The sequence below is a fragment of the Typopeltis vanoorti genome, chromosome 25 (genome assembly GCF_054136105.1).
Source record: "Typopeltis vanoorti isolate ZY-2024b chromosome 25, IOZ_Tvanoo_1.0, whole genome shotgun sequence".
Taxonomy (NCBI): domain Eukaryota; kingdom Metazoa; phylum Arthropoda; class Arachnida; order Uropygi; family Thelyphonidae; genus Typopeltis; species Typopeltis vanoorti.
The window spans coordinates 72,775,602-72,803,107 of record NC_143573.1 but is presented as its reverse complement, the minus strand read 5'-3'; the positions used below and the strand labels follow the sequence as shown (position 1 = coordinate 72,803,107).

The 27,506-nt window shown below is 37.4% G+C and overlaps 1 protein-coding gene across 4 annotated transcripts in view; it reads right to left on the bottom strand.

The window, feature by feature from the left end:
• Positions 1 to 27,506, bottom strand: part of LOC150092847 (LIM domain only protein 3-like) — a 212,168-nt gene that overhangs the window by 62,865 nt on the left and 121,797 nt on the right. For 3 of the 4 annotated variants that reach the window (XM_090414552.1, XM_090414554.1, XM_090414553.1), the window contains exon 2: positions 9,446 to 9,519. The gene's annotated coding sequence lies outside the window, so the exon portion shown is untranslated. Of the gene's footprint in view, positions 1 to 9,445; positions 9,520 to 21,950; positions 22,021 to 27,506 lie in introns of those variants that run through there. The other variant, XM_090414555.1, reaches the window with a different exon arrangement.

Below are 27,506 nucleotides of genomic sequence, written 5' to 3'. Positions count from 1 at the left end.
AATCTTCAATTCACAGTCCTCCTCCTGCGTACTTCTTAAATCCCATTAACTTATGCTTCAGACTTCGAGCACTTAATCCATCAGCGTCTGTCTGAGCTGCACTGAATTCCAACAACGTCTAAAGAAGGGGACGAAAGAAAAAAAAAAAAACAAGCAAACCCCTTTAACCTACCACTAACCCTGACAACATCCCCTCTCTCCCCCCCCCCCCATCTGATGTGGTGGTTGTGTGGGAACACCGACGCACGTTCACTTCCATCTCCTCCCGTCAGGGATGGCGCAATAGCGCCCGCGCATACATACACACACACACAAGTATAGGCCATTGTTCGGGCCTACCTCAATCCTTCTGGCTTTAAGGGCGCGAGAAGCGGACTAGAGAGACGCCGGCGGAGAAATTGACAACGGCGTTGCATTCACTTTAAACTGGTCTCCGATCGCCGCTAGCACATAGCCGCGTAATACATCTGCATTAGGCAAGTTTAAATTGACTCAGTCGGGCTCAGCACGCGAGATAAAAGCCTGGGATTAGAGGTATGCGCCGCTCTCCGGACAACCACTTAGGCGAAGATGAATAGAGGCAGCTTTATATGGATTGCCTGAAAGAGCCCGGCCCTTCAGGAATGAATGAGAGCCTTGTTTGATTTAGCCTTGTTTGTAATACTCGCGTCAGCCTTAGAGTCCGGAGCGCCTCGCCTTTATAAAATTCTCTGGAAATTGCTTCGTGAGCAATGGGCAGGCTTAAGACGGGACAGAGGGAAGCTTTCCCTACCGCCATAACACTTCGTCCTCGGTAATGGCCTGATTTATTGTATTTCTGTGTGTGATCGCACGAGGGCTCTGTGTCAGCCGACGTCACACAACCCCATAAACATCCGGTTGGAAATGTGCCGTGAACAGTGTGCCCGTGATGAAGTAGGGATTTTGTTTAAACAGGTCTTCAAGTCGCAGGCCCTTTTGTTTTAGACCCGAAATCCTGTACCCATCAGCCGGCAGCCACATGGCACGTCAATTTCGAACCCCGCATGTTACCGTAAAGCCTGATGGTAGAACGCCCTAAATGACTGCATTCAGAATGGGTGTAGGGAGCATGAGGAAAGGGTGGGTGGGGGAAAGGCTTACAACAGTTGATGATGATGTCAACTGTGCCATGCTAGTAAAAAGATGCAGGATAAAAGAAGACTTTAGAACACAGACTGCGAGTGCTTGATGCGAGAAATAGCGAAGGAAGTGCATGATGAGACCCTACAAAGAAAATAGATAAACAAAACCATCCCATCTCTTAGGCGATGTCCATTTCAACGAATTAAGTCGTTTCTGTTTAAGGTGCCCATTTCGATGCGAACTCGCAAGAAGATAAAAGGCTACAATAGATAGGTCAGAGAGATGCTCTTGTAGACGTTATAATTCTTATCTTTCTTTGTCAACCAATCGTATTCTTTTTTTTATCCATTTTCTCTCCAACACTTCATTCCTATTCACTCGTTGTATTTGAGGCGAATTTAACGATTGACAAGGTTAACCTTTGCTGAGGTTTCATGTTTGCCGACGTTGGCAAAATCGCAAAAAAAATGGTTCGAGTTTCCTCAATTCCATACATTCTTATAGTTGCAAATATGGAAAAAAAAACATCCAAGAGTTGCAAATGTAGAATGCAGCAGTATATTGTGTAGTTTCATTTTATTATGTCCAATATATGTTAACTATATTCCTTTCTCTGAATATTTTATCTATAATTACTTGGTAACGAGAATAGCAGAAATGTTATTGTTCATTCCGGTCCAAATTATAAAATCTCAACAACAACATGAACATGTTTCTAATCAGAATAAACTTAAAACCAGACGATTTGAAAAGTTCATGAAAAAAAAGTAAATAAAGAATTTCAAATTTCAAATTAAAATAATCGGAGGCTTTTAGAATACTTCAATATAGGAATTACATTTAAAAAAATAATTAAAAAAAACCCGGCATTTTTCGGACTCCTGTATACTGATTTCGCCCTATGAATGGCTACAACACACACACACACACACACACCTGATCTCAAATCTTAAAGGGTGAAACTCTCCAGCGCTCACCGTTTATTATGAAATTGCGATACATTTTCCGACTGTCAACTTCCTCAGTGACAGTGCAATAAGGTTATTAATTACTAAATGCAGGAAAACGTTCCATCATATAGAGTTGTGTCAACATAAGAAAATTCCGGCTAAAAGATCGCAAACTGAGGCCATGAGAGTTCACTGTGAGTTTGAGAGGTCATGCACCAGTCGATAAACATGGAAAAGGATCATAATCAAAAAAGGTTTTTCAAATGTTTTGAATATTTTTAATATCGTAAATCCTAATACTTTTAAATAAATACATATCAAAATATGAACCTGTGGACTGGGATAAATTCAATAATTAAAATCGAAAAAAAAAAAAAATGACAAAGAATAAAAAAAAGAAAAAGAAAAAAAAAAGACAAATGCAAATTCAGAAATAAATGCACAAAACGAATATTATATTTCTAACAATCAGATATAGAAATCAACAAAACAGTCGCTTTGCATACGTAACAATCAGTACGTGTTATTATAGCGTAATTATTGCAATTTCATTAATGACGTCACACAGGATATCTGTCGCTGCTTTGTATAAAAACAAACTACTACACAAAGCATGGACTAAACCATGGAATCAGAGTTAAGTTTTTATTTTAATCTGGACAATATAATTTACCGGAGCTAAGATTATTTTTCAAGCAAATATTTAAATTCTAAATTATCCATTTATGAGTTAATTTTCAATACCCTTTGGGTGCATTTCTAAATATAATTAAGTTCGCCTTCTTACTCGCAAAAAAAAAAATGGTGATAAGATTTTAAATAACTCGGTACACCTTCATCGTACAAGTTCTATCTTCTCTTCATTATTTTATTAATCCTGCTTTTGTAATTTACCCCGTGTTGTACTTTTACTTTTGTAGCGCGCCTCGCTTTTAATAAGTACATACACCTTTATAAAAGACCCGCAAGGTCATAGTGAGTGTTCATTCAAAGCCTAACTTGACCCCACTGCGTTCCGCGATCCAATTAAGTCTCTTAATTACACAAGATACACCTTGCAACATACCATGGATGTATACGACTGGGCAGTCACGACCTACGGAAAATAGGCACATTAATTGTGCTGATTTCATGGACAGCTAACCCACAACAAATTTGGAGCGCCACCTGGATAAGAAATATGCTTCGAAAATGAGATGTAATAAATGCTAATTGCAAAGCAAAATATGCACATGAAGGTTTTCCTAATGTTTAGAATATTTTTAATATCGTAAATCCTAATACTTATAAATAAATACAAATCAAAATATGAACCTACCGACTGGGTTAAATTCGATAATTAAAATCGAAAAGAAAATGACAAAGAATAAAAAAAAAAAAACAAATGCAAATTCAGAAATAAATGCACAAAACGAATGTTACATTTCTAACAATCAGATATAGAAATCAACAAAACAGTCGCGCTGCATACGTAACAATCAGCACGTGTTAATAATACAACTTCGAACATCAAGAAGTGAACTATCGTTTCAAAAATCATTTACTCATCAATAATGTTTATTTCAATTTTTAAACATGCAGAAAATATCTTTTGGTTTTGTTTTTAAATAAAAATTCCAAATACTTCCCGAAGTGGGGCGTCTGAAAGATGCCGCGTGACTCAAAGCGACGTTTCTTCATAGTGTTACTGTCGAAGAACAAGCGGCACCGTGCAGAGCGATCGGAATGGAAATTCGATAACCTGGATGTCAAAACAAGACACACCCATCTAAGGAAAGCTTTCAACACTGGATGAAAGTTAACGGGCAGAGGAAAAAGAACAAAAGAGAAGGAAGTTAGCAGGAGCATTGTACCTGTGGGTTTCTTTCAGGACGACAGGGAAGTCTCGTCTTCTGCGGAATAATTCCTGCTCTTTAAGGCGTCTCACTTTTCGGATCTATTCCTTAATATTAGATAAGGATGCATTCTTGCCGTTCCTAAGACCATGGGTCATATTCGACCAAAGAAGTCAGATTAATATGAATGCCTAGTTTTTTCTTTTTACAATCTAATATCAGAGTAGACATTGCCTTAAGATTTTTTTTTTTTTTTTTTTTTGTCCATATTGTACTTATCGGATTGAAACAATGATTGGGCTTAGAGTAGTGAATGCAATAAATACTGGTTTCTGTCAAGAGAATGCTAAGGTTTATCACAAATATTGGTTATAAAATTAGTGCAATATTAAATACACTATTTTTTTTTGTTGTTGCTGTTGTTCTATTCAGCAGAGCTCAATAGAAGAAATAAATAAGGAAATTAAACCCTCTGACATGTTCCGAGTACATTATGACGACTAAAACAATGGACACAAAGAAGACGAAGATACCTTTGTTCAATAAATAACTCAGAAAGTTCCCTTATTAGGTTAAAAAAAAAATATGCCTGCTTCAAAATTAGTTATTCCCACCCCTCCCGTAAATAAGCAACTGTAAATATCAAGTAAGCAAAAATATTTGCGCATTGAAAGATATTTATGTATGGTCGTTAAGGTTGTAGAGAGATGTCTTAATGTTGAACTACTTAAAAGACACGAACTCTGTGAAAAATTTGGTATGTTTGGTTTTCATTACTGGCTTTGATTAAGGATTTCACTCTTTGACAGCTGGTTCGAACCAGCGCCTTATCTACCATTTTCGATTAACATTTTAAAATCTATTGAATACATTTTTTTTTTGGGGGGGGGGGTTCTAATAGATTAGGATTTCACGGTATCAGAAAGGTTAAACAGTAAGGGGTAAGAATCTCTATTGAAAATTTCCAATTTTTTGTTGTTAAAAACTTTATGAACTTCCTCCTCCAAGACCAAATATCTCGCAGTGAATTGTTCTGTCGTTCCTAAAGAGTCCGAATTTTAGCGGGCGAAAGAAAACTCAATTCTAATCATGAATAAAGTTGTAAGAAAACAAACCTACATATGTCAAAATCCAAATAGAGGGTAAGGAGACGCATCGGTATAAGAAAATGTGGGCTTCCGTTTTGGCTATCCATCTGCAGATCTCGACATCTCAAGAAATACAGTATTAACTCTACATTAGCATCTAGAAACATTCGAGAATTAAATAATATCCTACGTGAACTTTGCTTTTTAATGTTTCTGATACATACCTTTTTTTTTGTTTTTATTTTGGTCATCCGCAAATCTTGTTTGCCTATTTGGTATGAAATAATAATGAAAACGTGACAGTTCGCCAAACGATCGAAACAACAGCTCAGTTAACAATCGGATGAATTTTGTTATTAACGTTATGCCCCGCCTACAAGAATGACGTCACAATACTCGATATTATCAGTTCACTGAAATTGCCTATTCTAATTCTTTCGATTCGTGAATTGGCATTGTTATACAAACGAGGAATTCATTGCTTCTGCGCAGTCTCAAACAACCAATCAACGTCACTCCAAACTCGGAACATATTTTCACTTTCAAATACTGGCGACATTATTAGGAATATTCTCACTCACTCAATCCATACGATTATGACTCATGTAAAGCCTCCTGTGAAGTTTCAGATGGCCGACATATTTCTTCGGATCATTTGAGTTCGACTCGGTATGCTATCTCGGTCCTGTTTAGCGTGTACTTCGCGTAGTCATTTCCATGTTTCCACTATGGTTGTTGCTAACCAGGCTTAAATACCATGATTCCGCGTGCATGAAATATGCCGTAACTATGCCTAGTGCGGTTAACAGACACCTATTAAGGTGCACGAGGCTGATATTGCCTGGGTCGTTTAGACCTGCAGATGTTAAAGATAGTGTATTAAGGTTAGAAGTCAAGACAAGCAGTTATGCTTCGTAAACGGTCCTGCAACAAACATCGGCGAAATTACTGAGAGATTTACTAGTTTCAGCGCTAACATAAAACAAAATGAGATTCTAGTGGAATGATCGAAAGGTAGAATAACGAATCTCTTACGTGGTTAGATGGTCCTTGCTATTTACCTGGCCATTTATGTTGGAAAGGAGAAGTTTAGATTTTACGCAATATTATTGCACGGGAACAAAATTAAACATCGATATTTTCACCATTTTCAGAAGTCCAGAAGAACTACGCCAAGTAACAATTAGATGAATTTTGCTATTAACCTTATGCCCCGCCTACAAGAATGACGTCACAATACTCGATATTAACAGTTCCCTGAAATTACCTATTCTACTTCTTTCTATTTTTTTTTTACTAGCATCACGTGAATTGGCATTGTTATACAAACTCGAAGGTTTAGATCTCGAATTTTGTACTATTTAAGTACTGCAATATCACTAAAGAAATATATATTTCTACTTAATCTATCACCTCACTACTTCAACATGTATAATGCACTGGTTCGGACCACTAAACATGAATGCGACAAACCGCGTGAACTGTTTTTTTTTCGGTGTTTCTTCAGAATTTATGGTCATGCGAGATTAAATTATAAGGCTGATTTGCGTGGAACTGCTGCATATCTTGCAGCAGCAGTTTTATTAATTACGACAATTTCCTTAAGTGTCAGCAGACGCCATATGGTAGCATGCCTCATGATACTACCATATGGTGGTATCACTCCGTGTCTTGGTAGTATGTCATACGAATTCTCGCCTGGTGGTCCCATGCCGGACTTTTCTTGAAGCTTTAAATCTTAACGAGGGGTTTTCAACACACGGTGAGAGGTTAAGACACTAATTGAGGGTTTACCACTTCCTCTTTTCGTGGGAAAATAGGAAGTGGTAAACTCTCCATTAACGTTCTCAAAAGTTCAATCAAAACAGGAAATATTTCCTGTTTTGATTGAAAGCAAGTTGAACCAATTCTAATGAAAATATCCTGTTTATAAGGAGGCAGCGAACGAAGACAACACACGAAAAAGTAAAGACTGTGTGCTTGTAAGCATACTACAGAATGTCCTAACGTGTTCGCTATGTCATCACACTTACTGTATAGTTCAAGTCTAAATGTCTTCCCAATTTCCGGTGCTTATTGTGTCTCGTGCAGTCCAGAAGTTAACTTGTCACTTGCGCTTTCTGATTACACCATTTTTGAATAGACTCTGGTAAGGAGTGATCAAATCTTAGATAAAGAGATTAGCATTTTAAATCGAAGAAAAGTATGAATGGGTGGATTTGTATCATAACACATCCTTGACCCCCCCCCCCAGTCAGCCGACGCGATCATTAAAATAGTTTAGAAATTTCTCTTCATACACTCTCCAGTCCAAATCGTCAAGAAAATATACCCATTCCTTACGTCAACGCGTCCAATCACGTCCGCATCCTCATTTTTTATCCTCCTCCACACGTCACTCAATTTTCAGTGGAATCTCCCTTACGAAAAGTGTACTGAACTGCTGTAGATATACAGTGGAGGCTGCGATACAGTATCTTACTTATTCCAATCAAGTTCCACAATTACATCTCCAAGAACGGGATCTTCTGTAACATCCCAGGAAACTTCAAACACGCGTGTGACGCGTCCTGCAACTGATTGCACTTGCGTCCTGGACTGCGACTCGAGCACCTGCAACCACACATCTAGCTAAGAAAAGTACTTCTTAAAATATTACCATAACGCGGAAAGAAAATGAACACAAATTCAACGAATAGTGGAGACCATTTTCTGGATATCGGAGAAAACAGTGTACTTCGTGCAGCTGAGGTGAATTGTAATGTTTCTTCCATTACACGATTGCTGGATCCCACTTCTTGTTATCGTAATTTGCCTCTGTCCAATTTTCCATTTTAATGTTCCTTTTTCTAAGTTAATATTTTATTTCCTTTCATTCAAATGGATATTTTACCAAGTTAAATACTTTTATAGATTTTTTTTTTTTAATTTAAGATAAACTAATGAATTTTGATATCTTTCGTGCTCCATTCTAGTAGAGTACAAGCACGAGCGTATTCTGAGTACTGAAATAACGAATAACAGAAATAAGTACTTGTATTTCATTTTATAGTTTAGAAATATATAAAACTTCGAAATATTTCAGAAAGATGCATATTTTTGAAATATTATAGGATGCGAAAACAATATTTGTCATCTAAAGTCTTATTTTATATTTCGAAATTATGGATACAGCTTCGTGTAACTCAAAATTTTCCTTACTGAAGCACGGGATACGAACTTTTATGAGTAATTTCAATATTCCTAATTTAGAGTTCTTTTTATATACTTTTTTGGGGGAAGAGGGGGGGATGTGAGGGAAGAGATGAGTATGGAAAGAATGGGAATCTATGTTTTGCCGGCTTGGTTGGAGGAGTAGTTGTGTGGTTGTAGCCTTTCGGCTGTTTAGGGAGAGCTAGATATACTCCACCATCTAGGGAAGTGACTATGAGCAAGGTGGGTTCTCGTTGCCTTCCTTGCGTATTATATCCTATGATTGTACCCTGTGTGTTCACGAACTGGTTTGCCTTCTTGCGGGATGAAAAACCTCAGATAAACTGGTTAAAAAACCCTGCTGTCCACCCCCAAAACAGGCTAACTTGGCTATGCTGTGGAAGATCCTTAAGCTCCTCACATCGGCGACGGGAATCGAACCCAGGACACTCCTTCCCCAGTCATATGCTTGCGAGGCGCATAGCCACTAGGCTAACCGCGTGGGCGTAGTTATTGTATCCGCTTTCAAACCAACAGGTCGCGGGTTTGAATCCTGCTGTGGGCACGAATGTTTGTGATGCTTATTTTATTTATTAATTTTTTTTGTAGGATAAAATACGCAAGAACTAAAGTAATGCAAGTTTTGTGCTGCCAAAGAGTCACAAAAGTAAAAAGAGTTAAAAGTTCCACGGTCATCCTGCGAGGGCTTCATTGAAGTAGAAGTTAGTCACGGCCATACGAAGATGTTTTATCGTTAACTTGATAGTTTGCAAGCATAACTTGAAAAGTAGGTTTATTGATCATTACGGCTAAATGATTTTTTAATCATTCAACCGTAATGTCCACTCACACGAGATCGTTCTAATCTCTAAATACGTTCTAGAACAGTTTCTAAATGAACAATTACGAAAGTTAGAAAGTCAAGGTCGTCCTGACCTTTCGGCGAATTTTTTTCCGTCGGTAAACTGCACTGTCGCCTTGTAAAATAACACAAGCAGCTACTGATCAACTTTTGTTTTGGGTGGGTAGAGCTAAATTGTACGATTTAGCTCGATCCAACCGATTTCTTATCCTTCTCTTTGATTTGAGCTACCCCTGTTCTTTAGAACATCCTTCTTAATACTGTTCTCCCCAAGAACTACAACTTCCAGACGTTTAGGAACATTAGCGGTTTTCTTTTTTCTCTTTAACCACTTTCTACCGTATTTATTTCCTCATAAAAGGTCGCCCGATACATTTTAGTTAATTGCAATCGAAGGCATTAAAGGCTACTCACCAAATCCACTTTAGGTAGTGCTCCTCCTACCAACACTCCTGACAATGAGCTGATTGAGAACCCACCACGAGTTTCTGTAAAACACAAGAAAAAGAAAGAAAGAGTTAGTATACATTTCGTAATAACATCTAGTACAGAAATTATTCACATTTTCTGTTTTGTTACGTTTTGCAACATCTGTAGGCGAGGACAGCTTTATCAGTATGTATTAATAGTCCCTCTGGTTAGACTGATTAGAAATTATTGCATCAGGGATCTCTAACAAAATGTATAGATACTAATTCATTTAAATCGAACCTAGCTTTTTATTATTTTAATCGAACCCAAGTTGGGACTGACTGTAATGAAAAATTAAAAGCACTTCGTTTGTAAGAGGACTGTAACATGTCATAACATGCTCTAAAGGTCATTGTATTCACTATGTGACTATGCATCGAATCAGGTTCTTTATATTTACAAAAACAATAATTGTTCATACTCACAATAATTGTTCAAACAATTATTGTGAGTATGAACAATTACAAACAATAATTGTTAATACTATGCATCGAATCAGGTTCTTTATATTTACAAAAACACGAATTGTTCATACTCACAATAATTGTTTGAACAATTATTGTGAGTATGAACAATTACAAACAATAATTGTTAATACTATGCATCGAATCAGGTTCTTTATATTTACAAAAACACGAATTGTTCATACATTTCCAGATTTAACGAAATATAAAACAACCTGTACTTTCTGCATACATGTCATCGCATATTTGTTATTATATCATAATAAAGTAATATAAAACTTTGTTATTATGATAACATAATTCCCGCATCTCATTTACACTCAATTGAATCATTGACTTATTCCTATCTACACGTTTCCATTCCAGTCAAATGAGGAATAAATTTCTACCTGTTTATTTTCCTAAATAGATGCATAATTTTTGGAGAAAAATACTTCATTGGACAGTACTTAAGTGCTGCATAAGTTCATTGGCATTCCTGATGATTTTATTGGGAAACTCAGATACTTGGAGATTATCATCGATATCTGCCACTCTTCACCAAATGGGCTCTCTCCCCTGCGATATTTTAACAAGATTAACTTCATTTGGTTGCAGTCGATTATCGGTTTAGATATTCTGTTGCCAAGTCATTTAAAAGTGGGAGTAAGAGCGATTTGATGTAATCCGATTTATTGTTCCTAATTCCCGCATATCTCATTTGTATCAACTGCATCAATCACTTAAGTAGGAATAATTATCGTAATGCCAAATAGCTACGATTTGGAATGATATTTTCTAAAGGTTTCTCGCACACGTCTAGCAGGCAACTTTTCGGAAAGATTTATTCCTCATTATATGAGATGTCTGTATCCATAGTTAACAGTAATTTTTCCGTACATACACTCACGGGCCAGGACATTATAACCACCTATTTAATGTCGTAGTCAATACAGTTGAGTGTCTTTTGACCAAGAAAACCACTTGAACTCGTCTTGGCAATGGCCTCACCATGCCACTGAAGGTGTCGTGAGGTATTCCAGATCGACTAGACAGTTAAAGTCCTCGGAAGTCAGCTACCGAGGGAGACAGTGACGTTAACGGGGGGGGGGGGGATGTTGCATTCCACATGATTCTACAAATATTCGATGGAATTCGAGGCATCCAGGGGAGCAGAGAGAATGACTATTCTTGCACAATGTGAACATTGGGTGTTGTCGTGTTGGAAGACTCTAGAACCATCGGGCTATGTTGTCATTAGCTGGTCCAAAAGAACAGGTAAGAATTAGCGGTTGTGTTGAGTGGATATGTGAGAACCCAGTGATGTCAAGAGAACAACCCTATACCAGAATCGCTTCTACCAGCCTGTTTCTGGTAACGGTGTACTCTATTTGGCCGAAAACGGGCTGGATGATCACAATGTCTTGGCCCATGATTGTGCAACATGCTTTGAAGAGTACACACTGTCCGATATTGATTACTTATTGCTTTAAGTAAGGTTATTTTAATTGTTTTTAGTTTCGCATTTGCGGTTAGAGGTATTCTGAAAATAGTGAAGGGTTTTGGGAGCTACTTTTTCAAGAAAAAATCGGGATCTTGTTCATGGAGATGGTAGCAGTGAACTTTTGAATAGGCATATTGAATTTCTGACGTTAGCCAAAAAAAAGCAAATAAAATATGGGCCAACATCCAAAGTAAGACCACATACTAACTTAAAAACAGCTTTTGTGATTACCCACCGAAGTTCGTAAGAAAATATTCACCCTTTTAGAAAACATACTCCATCCAGATTTGACTACTTGCTAAGCTTTATTGAGTAGAACAATTGCCGAAAAGCAGTTCAGAAACTTCAGTTTAAGATCAAGAACTATGTATGCTGTTCAGGGTAAGCATCCCTTGTGCAGAGGACGCTGATCTTTTCGACACTGACTTTTGAATCCCATTTATGAAGTGAGAAACTTTTAAGCTGAAGTCCAGTTTATATGAAGATGGTAGATTTTCTTCCCGGAAACAGACAAACCCATCCAAAAACACACAAGTGATTGACGAACAGAATGAACCAGTAATGGTCTATCAGTCGCTTAAATATACTTTTTTGTATAAAACTTGGACTGTATTTTTAAATGAATCATTATTCGTTATAATAAATTTCTTATTAATTACGCTGGTGAATTTACGGAAATAAAAGATTGTTTTCACGATACCCACTCCTTTCGTAAGTTTAAAACAGGACATAAAAAATCTGACGTAATACAAGGGAAATTTTCTGCTTGCAAGTTTATTGCAATACATCTCTTTGTCGAACAAATCTAGTAGGAACTAAACTATCCACAAGGGGGTCCCTTCATCCACCGAGCGAAGATGAAGGGTGAGAAAAAGTGTGAGAAAAAGTGAGAGAAAAAGGGTGAGAAAGTGTGATGAGAAAATGTTTTTCTCTTGATAAACAGCCTCCCTTTAGACGCCAAGGTTGTTTTTGATTTAAGAAAAATGCACCATACTTATCTAAATCGAAGTTAATGTGTCGACTTCTTTGACTTTACAGCTGTAAACGTCCTTCGAGAGCTTTAAATTTTTATCGGCATTTTCAAGGGCAACAAAAAGAAAAAAAAAGGGGGGGGAAGTACGACAACTGCCTGATGGGAAACAACACAATTTCACTCGGCATTCTAATTCTTTTTTTTTTTTTTTTCCCGTGTTGGAATTTTTCGCAATTGCAATGACCAAAAAGACGCTATCGATCCCGTCAAAATCCATATCAAAAACTTCTAGACTGATCAATATCGATATGTCTTCCAGACCAAGTTAATAACCATATCGATCACTGATAAACTTCTTAGATGATTTTCTGCGGTGGATTATTGGGTGAGAAGGAAGTCATTAGGGCGATAAATGATATTTCGGGGATTAACTGCCCTAAATATAAGAATTAAATTGAAGAGAAGAAAGCATAGTTTCAAGTTTTGACGCGATTTAAACTACACGTGAAAGTAGTATTTGGGGTGCGAGAGTATCACCCTGCTTATTGGAGGCATGAAGTGGCTTGACAAACTGGTCTTCGGTGAAAGATTCTTAGATTATTTAATCCTTAGCCAACTAGTGGATTTAAAGTGCGCAAGTTTACAATCTTTTGTAGATGGATTGACATAAAAAAAATTCCCTCTCATGCGTATTAATTAGTTTAACTAGTTATGTGAATGATAAAAGTATCTGTTTTTATCGGATGCATAAATTACATTTTGTATTTTTAATAGAGTAAAGAATAATATTTTAGGTGCGAAGAAGCCCTTTCCTAACTGATGCAGGTTAACAAGTTCGAAACACTTTATATATTAAGAATACGAATCTGTGTTGAATATAAATAAATTGATTTTATACTTTAGAATAAAGTATCTTTCTTTCGTTTTTTTTTTTTGTAGGGGGGGGGGGTTATGGGATAAAAGAAGGGGTCGTTTTTGTCACATGTAGAAGAATGTTATGAAGCCAACAAGTTCAGTTGTTTTTAATTGGGAATGACGTTTGCTGCGAATAAAAGGACGCCAAAAATAATTTTTATATTCTGTGTTTAACTATAATTTGAACTTTAACCCCGTACTTGAACTAACTCAAATTTAATGGAAGAAAAACACCATGAACAACTTCAAAATACAAATTTTGTTTTATATTTTTATTAGCTTAACTGAAGATTAAATAAGTTGGCGCACACTTATTTCAAAAGTTTAGCAACTTCGTGTGCGATTTAAATAATCTGGAACCACCGAAAAGCAAGCATCATGCAGATTAAAAAATGCGTTAACACTTGACTCAGTAAATAATGCGATAGAAAAGGGAGCACAAAACACTTACCTTGACCATATGGTTTATCCTGCGTTCAGTTAATATATTGTTAGCAATGGAAACGCTGTTGGTATTCACGAGCACATGATTGCACACACAACGTGCATGACGTCATCTCGTAACTTTATAAAAAATGTTCCTCATTTGTACATCTAACATTAGCGCTGCATTATTTTTCATGATAAATATAAAACTCGTCGTCCGATATTATTTTGCTGATAAAGCGAGCAACCGAAACAGGGTAGAATAAACTGACGCGGGCGTTCCATTAATGTGCTGGATACGCTAATAGCCACACTGTTGCGGCATTTAGCAGCGGCCATATGTTTTAGCTGCCTTCGCCTAACAACAGCGATGGCAGGGAACGGAGGCAGCTAACGGCGAATGGCGCAAAAGATGAGACATTTGCTCCGCTATATTAGAGTCTAAAATCAACTTGACAGGACCACACACGGCTGGGAACGGGTTGCGCCAAGTTCGGCCTTTTAGGGGGTTCATTCTTTCCTCGACAATCGTGTCTTTCCGGGGAAAAATGTCACAGCAGAACAAAGGCTGTCCGCCGCACGCTGCCCGGATGATAGGATTGGGTTTTAATTAAAATGTGGCGCGGCAAGCGACGGAGCCAGCCGAGCGAAATGATAGATTAGGCGTTGCTTTTGTCCGCCGATTAGTGCCACGTCATTTCACCTTTCCCTGGTCGCTGATCCGAGCAGCCGCGCCGCTTGTCGGTAGGCTCCTCCGCCGCTGGGGACGAGGGTGCAGGAGAATGTAAGAAAATTGTCGCCAAGCGATGAGAAAACCGCCCGCTGTAGAATAATGGCTTGCGATCCATGACGTCAGCGCTAGGAAAATATGCGGAATCGCGCGCAGAACCCCTCCTTTTCCCCCGCAACAGTTTCTGCATGGCGAGGTCTCATCCAGATGTGACAAGATATCCTCCAAAGAACTGCATTATTCACTTCTAGAATTTTAATTTTCGCTGTTGCCTTTCGTACACTACGACAACCTCCCCAGGTGGCGCTACAGCTGTGTCCATAACATCAAACTTGCTGCCAGTATTTTTTATTTATTTTCAAACATTAACTTTGAAATCAAAAGAATTTACTTTCTCTCCTCTTTCCTGCTAATATTTTGATTTTTCTTCTATTCGTGTAGTCTCTAAGACTGATCACATTTAGTATAAAATAAGCATTTTGCCACATAATAAAGTGTAAATGTATTGAAGACCATACGCTCATCACGTAGCATGACTTTAGTTATCAAAGATGACATAATAATAATAACCTCATAATTGAATATCAGATTGATATTCAATTACGAAAGATTCTGCCTGTAATTATATAAGCTTTTCCCCCCCGTTTGTTTATGGCAGTCCTACCGTGTCGTGTGTCCTGCTCAAAAGTGACTCATTTATGCAAGTTTGACACCACTTCATAGATTACCAAATAATGTATGTTAAAAAGTCTTAAGATTAAACAAGATTAAGATTAAGGATTCCTTGCATTTGATATCCCATACGAAGTGGGAACTTAAATCCCTTTATGGAAATACAGTTGAATAAAGGGTAATTCATTTGGTATAGAAAAATCAAGGTTCGATTTCCGTCCAGGAATGAAGTATTTGTGTGGGTTGTAAAAAAATCAATGGGAGTGATGAATCAGTCTCGTGCATGCAGAGAGTTCCTTTCATAAACTCGGAATTTTTATTCCTTATAATATGCAGGATTTACTGAAGCAAACTAGCGGATGTTGCAAATACTGTCGCAAGAGGTATCGGGCAGAAGCACCGAATCTGTCACTCTAGGGCGGAAGGCATTGCTCGCATATTATTACAGAAATATAAAATAAGTCAGTTCTAAAAAATAAAAAGTATGAAAGTAAAAAACGTGATTAAAATAAAGTGAAAACACTCCCTACTGCTTAAGGGGTCCATAATTGCTTAATTTATATTTTAATAAGAAAAGCTTGGTAGTTTAATATTTCGATAAATTACGCAGCCTATTTGGTTTTGAATGATTCTTGGAGTAAGACGATCATAACAGACAATGATAACTTTGGTTTTTGTGAGGACCTAAGCTGGATAATTGGTACAATGACTTTTTTGGATTCCGTGATGGCATTCCTGGAAAACTTCAGAATGTGCGTTCTCGCTTCGAACAAGTTGGTTCAACCACCTCGAATATCAGCGAGTAGAGAGCTGGTCGTATCTTTTTTTTCTTTTTTTTTTTTTTTAATCGCCATCTCGGCTTGGAAACACACTTAGGAGTTTCTTTAATGTTTAGAATCCATCCTACTAATTGGAGAAAAATGTAAGACATTTTCTATTAAAGAAAATACTCGGGCGTCGGAAAACACGTGTAGATTTGACCTAAGAACTTGCTTTTAAAATCTTCACATTCAAGTTGTGTTTCGCATTGTGGTTAAGTGAGCTGTGCGTGCGACAGTCAGTCTAATAAAATACGGGAATCAAATCAAATTCTTTGAACTTAAGATTTTTCGGCAAATGTGTATTGTCTTTCCTTTTTAAAATGCAGAAAAAAACTGTTGGGTTTTTCTGTGTTTTAAAACCACGAGCTCCATGTTTTCTTCACCTACCGTAACCTTCTAGTTTTTTTTAAAAGTGATAACTGGACTTTTCAAGAAGAAAAACTCTGCCATCACCACCTTCGTCAACCAACCACAGGTGAGAAAAGCCCTTAGAATAGTCCTACAATGTGGAAAGATTCGGGGATGGATTCAGTCATTAAACCGATTCCATTGGATCCAATAACTGAGAACAACAGACAGAAAATAAATTGAAAATCAACTATTGATACTATTATTAGCATCAAATGCAGCTGTACATAAATGTAACATAAAAAAATGACAAAGGGTTGCAATTTTAAATGTGTGACTTCTCTGGCTCAACAAATAGAATCAACGAGATGGAGAAGGATTGATTAATTAAAAAAAAAGTTACAATTACTGATTAAGCAATTTCACTGCACGTTTCTTTTCTTAATGAATTCATATTTCAATTAAGTAATCTAAAGTGCATACATTTCATATACTTTAAATTCTATGGAAGAGTTTCTACGCATTTTCTTCTAATCATAATAAGTACAGATTCGGTTAGCTGCAATGACGCAGGAGAAAACACTTACTGCTCATCCGACGGCCTGTCTTATGATCTCTAAAACCCATTACGGAGTTATTGTTCAGATGACCATTTTGTGAATTGTCTGTGGACTGAAAAGACAGCAGATGGTTCAAGATAGACTGGTCAAGTCATCAGTGACGGTAGAAGAAAACCTTAAGGGGAAGAACTCAATTGTTCAGTATATTTCTCCCCGATAGTTTACAAACCCGGCTACTGAACCTCCATTAACCTGTTTGAGTATTTGTACAGAGCCATAAATGTACGCATCACGTGACCGTAAGTGTCTTTTTTCGCTATTCCGAGGAGGTTGATTAAATTGACACTGTCGGAAACATCAGAGGCATAAACTGTACTTGTAATAGTAGCGATGGTCTGTTACGAGAATCTACAAAACCACTTGGGATTGTTAAAAAAAAAAAAAAAAAAAAAAAAAAAAAAAAAAAAAAAGCTCTAAGCTTAACAACCTTTCTAAGACGCGGAGGACCAACTTGGTTAATCCTCTCTTTACAATCTTCGTAATAACCAAACTTAATGAAACCAGGGAATGTTATCCTGTTTGTTTTGTTATTTGCATGTTAAGGTGGAAATAGAAATATTTCTTCCGAATAATAATTGGAGAATAATTTATCAACTGGCCGAGTTCGTATAAGAAGGCTTGCGCATGTATAAATGCAAGAATTGTCGGCATTCGTTATTTTTTAATTATTATTATTATTAATGAGAGCCTCCGTAGCTCAGTCAGTATAGACGAAGCCCTTTGGTCGGAAAGACCTGGGTTCGTCTCGTCCAAGATATGAGGAACATTTATCTGGTCTCTTTTGACTAAAGGTGAGTTAGCCGGTGTCATACGGATTTTTTTCAGCAGGAAACTCGGGTTTTTCGTCCCCCAGAACAGACATAGGACACACCGGCAGGCATAGGGTTTAACCAGCTTATTCTCGGGACGGGTATGCTTTGGAAGGGCTAAGGACAGCTTCGTAACAGGCCACTAGGCGTAAAAAGGAAAAGAAGAAGATTATTATTAATGATATTATTGCAATTTCTTTTTTCTCTCCAGTAACTCGTCATGAATGTGGAGAAGTCATCACACACGACATGAAGGGTATTTGCCTTTTTGTCTTCTGTCTCTTTTGTTGTAGAGAAAGCCTGCGTTTCTAGGAAAACTTGCATTTCCACTCAAGAACAATGTCGTAGGCCTACATGAACTTCGAATTTCCATTAGCCTTAGCAATTGAAATTTTTTTTCCTTTCTCAAAACCAAGTAATATTTGATAGATTCATTGCCTTATGTAGAGTCATGCGAAAAGAACTAAATAAGCAATTAATTTCTTTAAAAAATGAAATGTTAAGACTCAAAAGAATCGCATAGTGAAAGCAAAGAAGAAAACAAAAGTAAAGAGAAATGAGATATAGCAAGAGAGAGAGAGAGAGAGAGAGACAGAGATTGAGGGAAAAACAATGTGGGTAAGAGGGATTGAAAGGAGACAAAACAAACCAGGTAAGAGGAAACAAACAGGAGAGATTGACAGAGGAAACAAAACAGGACAAAATTACAGGAGATAGAACAGGAAAGAAAAGAGAGATTGAGAGGGGCGAAAAAACAGGAGAGAGAGAGAGAGAGAGAGAGAGAGAGAAAAAAGCTTTAAAAATATTCTCAAGATGTCACAGTGCACATCTTACAGATTCGTCTGCCTTTCAAGATTGTGTTTTTTTTCTTTTATTTGAAATAATAATGGAAAGAGAATAAAAAGGGCACCGAAAAAGGTACTATAGACAAACCAAAATTAAAGAAAGGAGAGAAAATATACCCATGAAGTGGAGAGAGAGAGTTAAATGCGGTTCCTGACTTGGGAAATACATAAATCACCACTATCTGTCTTTTATGATAAAAAAAAGAGAAATTTGTTATTATAATTCTCCCTTAGAATAATAAGCATTCACTTATGGTGTTCGCATCGCTCATATTCTAAGGCCGGTCACCCAGCAGATGATTTCGGCTCATCCAGATGGCAATCCCACAATCCCTCTCTCTTTGCTCGGTGTCGAATACCTGCACGTGGGTCTTCAGCAAACCAAATTTTCCTCGTTTAGAGGCAACGAATTGCGGTTTTGACTACCTGTAAGTAACACTGGAATATCGCGAATTCGTCACACTGAATTTTCTTCCTTTTTGGCTTTCTTAGTTGGAAATAAAGCCCACTATTTTATTCAGTATTATGGAAATAGAATATGCCAGCCATTCTTATTTCTCTTTTTTTTTTTGTCATCGCAGCCCAAATCACTACGTTTCGTCCTCGAAGCTTCTTGAAATATTTAACACATCGGTGTGTGTGTGTGGGGGGGGATATTTTGCATAATCTGACACTTTTCTTAGCATATCAGATAAATTTCCAGCTTTGGGCACAGACAGGGTTTATCAGTTGCAGACCAACCGGTAAAATTTTTTTTTTTATTATTACGTCACGTGCTGTTTTGATTTAAAAGCTGACAAAGAATTGTCCAAATCAAGTTATTTTATTTTTTATTATTTCGAGCTCTCTTATTTGCCTATTTTGTGGATATTTTGTCAAATGCAACAAGGAAGTCTGAGACTTCCTTGTTGCATTTGACAAAATCTCATTTTTATCTATTTCCTTGCGTTATTTTCTTTTATACCTACACTTAGTGATCAGTTTATTAGAACAGCCTTGACTAGTTGGAGTATGGACTTCATGAGATGCTAAAGATTTTTCTCGGATGTCGGGCCATTCAGACTCATTGAATCCTGCAATTGCATCAAAATGGACAGAAAAATTCTTAAGATTTTTACCTGAGATGAGACTAGGTGCTTACAGGCCGATGTTCCTAGAATCATATTTAGAATCATGTTCCTGGAAACGTAACTGAATTCGTAGCTAATCCATTTCTTCCTGATGACATGCCATTACTCTACTTGTAAAAAAGATAGTTTTAAACCTGGCATAATCGACCCATTTATTTATATTGCTGTCGTAATACCCTTCCCATACTATGAATTTGTGGAATGAGATTAGTCTAACTAGGCGAACATTTTCCAGTTGTCAGCATTTCTTTGCAAATGTAGCAACCTATTTTTAATGAGATAAATGGAGTTGAATCGGGTTATCTGCTTTGCACTTAGTGAAAGGGTCCGATGCATTTTGTGTCTCTTTGCTGACTTCTGTTGAATTGTGTACCATTTGACTGATCGAGGCCTGTCATAGAAAAAGTACTTGAACTGTTTATTAGTGTTTATGAAGATGTATGCTGAAGACAGCAAAATCAAAAAGTCCACAATGGTTCTTGTAATGAAGGGGAATGACTGGGAAGAAAACGTGCTTTGGAGAATCTTATCTTTAGTATCAATTCATTTTTGAAGAAAGGCAGTAAAAAGAGGCAGTAAATCACTAAAGGGAGGTCATGTCTGATCAATTTGCTCGCTCATATTTTATAATAACGTTAGGATCAGTTGGATTTTTTTTATTCCTGTGGGGGTTCGCCCGTTCCTCGACCGCCCTCTCTTTAGGTTGAGCCCTCCTAATGAGGGATTAAGTATGTATTTTGACTGTAGCAAGGTGTGTTCACGGTTTGCCTATTCTGAGAGACGAAAAACCGGAGTTTCCGGGTGGGGAAAAACCCTCCACTTCCATATTAGACTGACTAACTCACGTCTATACCGACTGAGCAACGTAGACTCTCATCAGTTGGATAAAGGGTATGGATACACTATGATACTATGGAATTTGCTAAGTCATTTGATAGGATACCACATGAAAGATTGTTGCGTAAAGTGGAAAATATGGGATTTGAATGTAAATGATTGCTAGAACAAGTGGGTGTCTGACCAACAAGTGCCAGAAAGTGATGTATGGGGAGTGTGAATCTGCCAGATTTCAGGTGACCAGCGGTGTGCCCAGGAATCCTTGGACTACTGTTGCTTAATCTCTACATTAACGATATTGGAAAGTGGCTGACAGGAGATCTTTAGTTGTTGCTGATGATGCAAACATAGAAATTTACAGGGCGATTTGAACAAGCTGGAAATGTGGATAAACGATAATGACTGTCAATTCAATGTTAGTAAGTGTAAAGTGCATCGGTGGAAGTTAAGCTTGTGTGCAGTTCAAGGAGTGAGAGCTGTGGGTGGAACAGTTTGCCTGTTGAAGTAATGTATCTAGTGTGAATGAGTTTAAGAGAAGGTATGACAGCGAGTGTGCATGATGTAGGACCTCCCTCGATGAATCCTTGATTCCTAAGAGGTCTAATAATAATAATTATCATCATAGACTTCTAGAGATCAAGGACTCATCGAGAGAAGCCAAAATATCACGCACACTAGCTTTCATACCTTCTCTTAAAATCCTTCGTACTAGATGCACTCAATCACTGCTCAGAGACAGAGAGAAATCTAGCTCTCACCCCTTCCTTAACTGCACACAGCTTTCCAATGATAATCTTTCCAACTTCCATACAACGAACTAAATTAAATAATATCCTACTATAACGCCTGTTCAGAAGTTATAGGTCACTATCATTTCTCCTGTTTACGACTGCCCGCTCTCTTTCTACACACACACACACGCACACACACACACCATCTGGTTCCATTATCAATATTCTATACTTCCGATATTATCTTTGTAAATATTCTTTGCACGTTATCTAAAGCTTCTTCATCCCATTGGACTCCAGGAGACCAAATCTACACTCAGTAATCCAGGTGAAGTCCCAGGAAGCACCTGAATTTAATTCGGTCGGGATTTATTCGCTTCTATCCGAAAATATATATTTTTTCTTTTGGTTTAAACAGGATGCTCTATTCAGTATGATCAAGGATAATGATAAGGAGGTATTTTTATGATATGGGAAGATGCTTTTAAAAAAAAAGTACACGAAATGTAATACTCAGTGGTGCTGATCCATAAAGCATCAAGTGATGTACATTAGCAACGTACTCGCCTCACTTGAAAAGCAAATCAGTATTAGGTGAACAACCAGCAAACATTTCCCGCTGTTCTGTTAGGTAAATGGCTCACCAACAAGCAAGTCGTTTCTTAAACCTTATAGTTTAATTATGCGATTCAAACTCCTCATCAGCAAAAGCTGGCATCAATCTGTCGGTGAATGCCTACACTTCACGGATGGGAGATTTCTTCTATTATATTTCTGAAAAGAACGAAGAAACGGAAGCTAAGTTGAATAATAATAATTGAAAAATGTGTTTACAAACTGTATTTGGACACAGATACAGAAAAAAGAACTTTAAATGTGTATATTTTACTGTGTGGTTTGCTTCAGTTCTCCATACATATTTTTGATTAGGTTAAGTGGGAACAAAGCTGTTAACTATCAGAATTTTTAATATTCAATTTTAGTAATAAATTTAATAATAACGAACTGGGCATAATACTAGTATGGAAAAGACTGAAGACAATCATTTAAAATATGCGTTGGACAACAGCATTCTTATATACCAGTGGCAGCATTGAATCAACTGAAGCCCATTAAGTCTAATTCTATTTTTGGTACTACTGCGAACAGTTTGGGAGTATTGAGGAGAGTTTATCCTTAGCCCACCCACTCCACTAACAGTATAGGTTTACAACGGTTCGTGGGTGGGAGTCACATAAACATTTGTTTACTTTGAGATCATTTTGCTTAATTTTTCACAACAGATGGCTCGATTTAAATCAAAATTTGAGATCGTTGGGACAGTTTAGTAAATATTATAAATATCACCTATCAGTAGAATCGGTCCAGGTACAGACGGTTGTTTTTATAATTGTATCGAAGGCCTAAGCGAATCTAATAAGGATATTTGCACTTTGATCTGAAAAACCGATGTATTTTAGCTTTTTCTTCCTGTGAAGTTAACATTTCTACACAGATTAACATATATCACTCTAAATCATATTAATTATGAATATTTTAACTTTCAGTGCAGTTATACTTTTTTAAAAATATCTCCACTGTTGGGTAGGAGAAAAAGTCGGAGTAGATGGCTTTCTAACGGTGCATGCATGTAACAGCTTTGCATTCAATCATCTCAATGAAAATGCGATTTCTGTCCATTTCACTAATCTTCTATTTTTATATTTGAAATTAAATTTCTCGGATGCTTCATTTATTCATCTACTCAGGCAAAGAGGTTAATGGGCGTAACCGGAAGTGTCCTTTCAAGTGCAAAGAACTTCATCAGGGGTCTACCTAACCGGCTGGATTTTTTTTTTTTTTTTTACGCTGCACAAATAAATGAAACAATGTTTCAAATGGACCATCTTCATTAATCATTTTGAACGATGACCGAAATACCGGGATAAAAATCCTCGCAACCGTTGTGCGGGTGTTTGCAAAATCGAATAGCACCATTACTCTGATGAGTGGGCTTTCGTATGCAGGGTGCCGAAATGTGCGACCGCATTGGCCGTGGAAGTATTTATTATGCGTTTAAGAACGGATACATTCCAAATTTCATCGATTGAGGATGCGTGTCATCCTCATAGCGTGACCGATGGGGGGAGGAGAGGGTAAAGGAACACATTTTAAGGAAGAAAAATGCGAGGCGAGAATCTTTAATGCAAATCATTGCAAAAAAAAAAAAAAAAAACACTTGAGTTGCTTAATAGCTATCTACTAGTTAAGGCAGTGTTCCGAGCAAAAAATAAAACTTCCCCTCTTCCCCCCTAAAGTAAACAATCCCATTGCAGTTTTCTTTATTGCATTGTAAGTGTGCTAAATCTGGCAGCCACCCCCAGACATTTCGCTATTTATCACTGTACGCGTGTAAGGAAAAAGGTCTAAAACAGCAGCAGCAGAGAAAATAGAGAGATGGATGAAGAAGGGAGAGACAGAAATATAAATTGCATTTGGGACGTCGACTAACTTCTTGCTTGTCATTGTATAATGGAGCACTTTGCGACTAAAAGAAGAAGGAACAAAAAATTCGCACAGTCGATGTGCCGACAGCGGGCCATATTTTACCCCTAACCTTTTAAGTTGATTATGGAGCTAAACAGAAAAGGTTGTTCCTATTTAGAGAGGAAACAACGTCACTTTTCGTATCAATGGTCCTTCTGGCAACATAACCGGTACTTTATCACCAAGGGAGAGATAGCGCACTGTTAGCCTACTCGTTTCGCGAAGCCCCTCCCAGGTGTGAGGCCTCCTAGGTGGCTTACAGTAGTTAGTGTAGGTGACGTATTTGATTATTTATCTTCACAAGGCAACTTAAGTCTCCCAAAGCGCGTTTTAGTCAAATAGTTGCTTTATCCTTATTCAGTACTTGACCAACATCTTTTTGAACTTTCGTCTACGACTACTGCTTACATCTAACCGATTTCTCCTGGGCATCTATTTTAGCTACTTTTTTATTTTTAGGATGATTCATTTTCTGTAAAAAAAAAAATACTTAAATGTGCATAAATTGGAACAAGTTCCTGTCGCCTACATAACGTAGTAAGAAAAAAAAAAAAAAAAAAAAAAACATTTTCAACTTTAAAGACTAACTAGAGTGATCCGAATTGGAATTGTTTTCCCCCTGTAAACCGAAGTTTTCGCAAAACAGACTGGTTGATAATGGTTAGTTACGGAAGAAATAAAACTACGAAGTCCGTACATCGTCCATCTTCAACTCATCGGTACCTTAGGATGGGTCCCCTTAGGATACCCATCGAGTTAGGGGACGCCGTGGATTAATGCAGCTGGCACGTTCCTCCTCTGCTGGGCATTTCTTAAGGGCAAGTATGCCCTTTAGATCTGTGTTCAGTTTGTTTGTTTTGAGGGTCAAAAAACCCGTTTCTGAAAGAAGCCCTCCACTGCCGTGTGAGACCGGTTAACTCACCATTTGATTGAAAAGACCGTCATGGTTCTTCACGTCATACATAGGATTCGAACTCGGGTGTTTCTAGTCAAAGGACTCGTCTTTATCTAGTTACCTTGATGGACCCGTGTTTCACTCAAGGTGTCTTCATGAGTGCAGGTCACAAAGATGCCTCCAACGATCTCGATCTTGAGCCTCTCTCTTCCACGTTATACCCATAGGTTTCACTAGTGGATGTTCCCATCTTCTAGGTGGTCTTCCTGGTTTTCTCTTTATTCTTGATTGCCAGTTGAGTATTCTGTATGTCCATCTCTTATGTCCATCACATAGCCTGAGTCTGGCTATGTGACCTGCCCATCTCATCTTGCTTTCGTATACTGCAGTTACCACATCTTTTATGCCTGATCTCTTTCTTAGTTCCGTGTTTCTAACATGTTCCATTCTGCTGATGTTACAAATCCTGTGTTCTATTGCACGCTGAGTTATTCTGAGAGTCTTCTCTTCTTCTTTTTTTGTCGTGTTCCTTGTTCCATATGTGAGTGATGGAAGAATGTCACTATTAAATAGTTTTGCCTTCGCAGAGATGTCAAGATTTGGATCAGTAAGTGGTTCTTTTAGTCTGTTGAATGATAGCCATGCAGCTGTCTTTCTTTTTTGCTAGTTCTTCAGATAAATCGTTATTCATTTTTATTGTTTGTCCTAAGCAAAGTTTGTCCTTTACCTAATAAGATTCCATATTGTCCATTAGATATACATGTCCTCCACTAGGCGTGCCTATTTTACGAGTTGAAAAACATGAGTTTCCTAGAAAAATCCCGTCTCTTTCATATGAGATTAGTTAACCATCTTAAGCTATTACAAAAGTGCCTCAGGTTTGAATGGGGATTCAAACTTGTATCTTTCTAATTACCAAAAACAGATGCATCTACCTGATAGCCTCAGCTTCCTACCAAATTCTAAATAAAAAAAACCACTCGAGTATTTGTAGCTCAATCGACATCGACAACACTCTCAGGATGGAAAGATCTGGGTTCGAGTCCCTTCTTACACACGAAAAACTTACCTTTATAAGTTTATTATTTGAAGGTGAATTAGCCGATCTAATAAGGAAGCAGAAGGTCATTCCGGACACTCCCAAAACACGCAAACTGGCCCAGAAGAATTTGAATAATTCCTAAATATAACCCAGCGACCTCATAGCCTTAGCTGCATCGGCCATAATTTTCAAGGATTTCTCGTAAACCAATCACCTTCTTCCTTTCTTTTATTATTCTTTCTTTCGTTCTCGCTCTATTTCTATAGTATTTATTCAAACCCCCTCCTCTGCAAATATTCAGTTCGAAGGTTAAATTAAGAAATAAGTATTTTCCTTGTTCAGGAACATTAGACAAATTGAAGGCGAACTCTTCAAAGGGCTTTACAATAGGGAGTTATTAAAATAATCGCCGTAACTTCCTCTGTGAAGAATTGAACTCAGTTCTGACAAAGGAATCAAGTAGTACTTCATCTAATTTTAACTCTAATCAGAATATTATACTTTGGAAGCGAAGTTACAAAAGTGTAGCAGAGTTGTAGTGGAGATGAGAAGCACTTGAATGCTTCTGTCATGGAATTGGCCGTCTTAATATTCGAAGTGCTGGAAATTACACTTTTGGACTGGTTTAATTAGAACTGTTATCATCAGATTCTCCAATTTCAGTTAACGGTAGAAATTATATACAGTTGTAGAGAGATGTACTGGTTGAAGGTGCTATTTTTGTCACCTGCAATACGTTGGAGATCTATAATTCCAGTTAAAGAAACATTAATTAAAGAAGGTATCGAAATAATAAGATATAAACATAAAAAGGATAAAAAATTTTCAAAAACTAGGTTTCCTGTCGCTTCTGATTTAAAACAATTAAAATGGCAAAGCATATTGTGTGATGGAACGATCTGATTGGAGGAGCAAGGAAACTACGTCACTCAACAATATTCGCCTTTTTGTTTGTTATAGAAAGGTAAGTTTTCTGATAGTATTGTTGCATAGAGAACCATTGATGACATAAATGAATTTAGTGTTTGATGTTTATAATTAAGTAATTGACGTTGTTTGTATCTTTTATCTTTGTAGTTTTGCTACATTTTAATATCGCTACTAAACACGATTCGATTTAAACCAAAATGGATGTGAACGGACCAATTTGAGTAATGGTTCGAAATACTGACTCATTGACGATTTCTCGTAAAATAGTTCGTTTGGAGTTGTATCAACTAATCGCACAAGAGGGGTTGCAAGACTCGAAAGACACATCAGTCCATTGTGTGTGTGTGTGTGTGTGTGTGTGTGTGTGTGTGTGAGAGGCAAGAGATCAAGGAGATAAAGAAGAATCTCTTGACTCGTTTCTTGAACCAATACAAGAAGTTGGTATCGTAGATTTTAAACTTAAAGGTGAACGAAAAACTATTTTGTGAACGAGCCAAATGATGGTGCGTTAAATAAAATACCGAGTGAATTATTCAAAACATTTGAGGCTCATAATATCAGCATTTAATAAATGCTGATATTATGAGCCTTCGTAGCTAAGTCAATATAGAACGAAGTCCTTTGGTGAAAGACCTGGATTCGATTCCCGTCAACGACGTGAGGAACTTTTATCTAGTCTTTTTCGACGAAAGACGAGTTAGCCGGTCACATACAAAGACGGGGATTTTTGTCACCCGGAAACTCGGGTTTTTCTTTCCCCAGAATAGCCAAACTGGCCCCCTGAATACACACGGATCTACAGTCATA